Here is a 2,376-nt window from a genome sequence, read left to right on the forward strand (position 1 = left end):
ATTGGAGCTGAGGGCCAGATGCAAAACTTGCCTCCCAAATTCCAATTTTCTATCTGCCAAGATAAGTGATGAAGGCTTATGCTTCATCCACCCCAACCATGGCCCTGACTTCCCTGACTTTCCAGACTGCTGCCTCACAGTTAGAAGCGAGGCTAGATTTACTTGCCATTAGGAGCCAGTGTCATCTCGCTGCTGGAGGATACCCTCGCTTTAGACCATGCTGTTTTTCTCCTGGGAATATCCATCTATGTGTACAAGGTCACTCTGTGGAGAAGACGCTAAGGTAAGTGGAAATCTCATAGCTAAGGAGACAGCAAATAAAATTCCAATATGTTTTACATCAAACAACCTCTTATACCTCTTTATGAACATTGGGGCACTAGAGGGGCCAAAATCAGAAAAACAAGAACACAACAACAACCCCACCACAGTTGAAAGCATGGCTCCAGTTCAACCACAGAAATGAGAATAGTTAGCGCAGAAAATGGAAGCATAGATTTTCTTGGCCTCTTTCGCCTCCTCTATGCCTAGCACCACGCCCTTCTCATGTCCACATCCCTGGGAACGGAGACCCATGCTTGGACACTACCAAGCAAGAGTGTCTTCCAGCATTTCAAGGGCATAGTTTTGCAGCTCCTGAGTACCTGAGACATTGGAAATGCGTTTCCCTGCTCAGCCTGCTCAGCTGATGTTCTTAACTCTCTGCAACCACTTCTCAGGCTCTAGGTCCACTCTTCAGCTCCCTCTACCCACCCCCAGGAGGAGAGAACAATACTGCCTGAAGACCCTAGAAAGTCTGATATGATGGAACTAAGCCATCCTGAAAATCCATCCTGAAAAGATCAACTAGTGTGTTTAAAGGTCAGCCCAAAAGGTCACTGGGGCCAGCCACCAGTAGCTCCTGCCTGTAATTGTAGCTACTCAGAAGGCGAGATCTAAGGATACATACAGGTTTAAAGCCAGAAAAGTCTGTGACACTCTGATTTCCAATTAATCAGGAAAAAAGCCAGAAGAAGAGGTGTAGCTCAAGTGGCAGAGTGCCAGTCTCTAGCAAAACAGCTAAGAGACAGCATATAGCCCTGAGTTCAAACCCCAGTAGCATCTCACATACACGCACACACACACACACACACACACACACACACACACACACACACACACATACACACACACACAATGTCACTGGGGCTGTCTCAAATTAAGTATCAACCCATCCAATATTGTTTACCTTTCTCTGTCCCTATTCTCCCTACCCCCCTGCCAATGGCTATTCTCCACCTTGATGCCAGGGTACACATTTAGAAACTGAAATCAGGATGTGGACATGGGCAGAGCTCTGTCCTAGGCATAGAGGAGGTGAAAGAGGCCAACAAAATCTATGCTTCCATTTTCTGCATTATTCTCATTTCTGTGGTTGAACTGGAGACATGTTTTTGGCTGTGGTGGGTTTGTTGTTGTTGTTTTTCTGATTTTTGCCCCTATAGTGCCCTAATATTCATAAAGAGGTCTAAGAGGTTGTTTGATGTAAAACCACCTCTGATTTCAGATTGAGGGATCCATGGTTCCAACAGCCACAGGCTTCCCAATCACTTCAAATCATAGGCAGACATCTCCTATGTTCAAGAAAGTCCTAGGTGATTTGGTCCACCCACCATTCTACTTCATCTCCCTCCACTCTCCCACACCGAGTCCCACACTGGGCCTTTGCACCACAATTCCCACTATTTTATTTGTCATTTGAGTATATGTCCAAGCAAACTATTGCTAAGGCTTGGGTCTTACCATCACGTGAAATTCAGTCTCTACCATGAAGTATTTCCAGAGCATAATATTTGCAGGTAGAACTAATTAAGATTGAATGAAAACATCAGAGAGCATCCCTCATCTAATGGAACTTTATGAAGTCCACCAGAAGAGCCTGGCCAGAGGTGAGCCTTGAGTCTTTACAAACAACTCCATCTGTGGTATTCTGGATTAGAAAGGGAAAATAATCCCATCGCCTAAAGGAATCCCCATCTACCTTCACTATTTCCTTTTTGGCTTTTATTCTAGAAGGTAAATACGATGAGTCTATCTTCCTGCTGTTGTCTCTAGCGCCTTCCAAAATACAAAGCTTGTAGTAGATATTTAATAAGTAGGTGTTTGATGAGGATAGATGTGTCCTAAGGCCTAAATACTCTACTTTAGTTTTTAGTTTTTACCAGTTTAGCGATCTATCACTTGCTCTACTTTCAGCTACTACTACTGCTGTCTACTTCCAGCTTTTTGCTGGTTACTTGGTCACAGGCTTTCTTGTCCAGGCTGGCATTGAACCTAGATCCTCAGATGTCAGTCCCTGAGTAGCTAGGATTACAGATGTGGGCCACTGGTGCCTGA

This window comes from Megascapheus bottae, chromosome 13, assembly GCF_031878675.1.
Source record: "Megascapheus bottae isolate mThoBot1 chromosome 13, mThoBot2.hap1, whole genome shotgun sequence".
Classification (NCBI taxonomy): domain Eukaryota; kingdom Metazoa; phylum Chordata; class Mammalia; order Rodentia; family Geomyidae; genus Megascapheus; species Megascapheus bottae.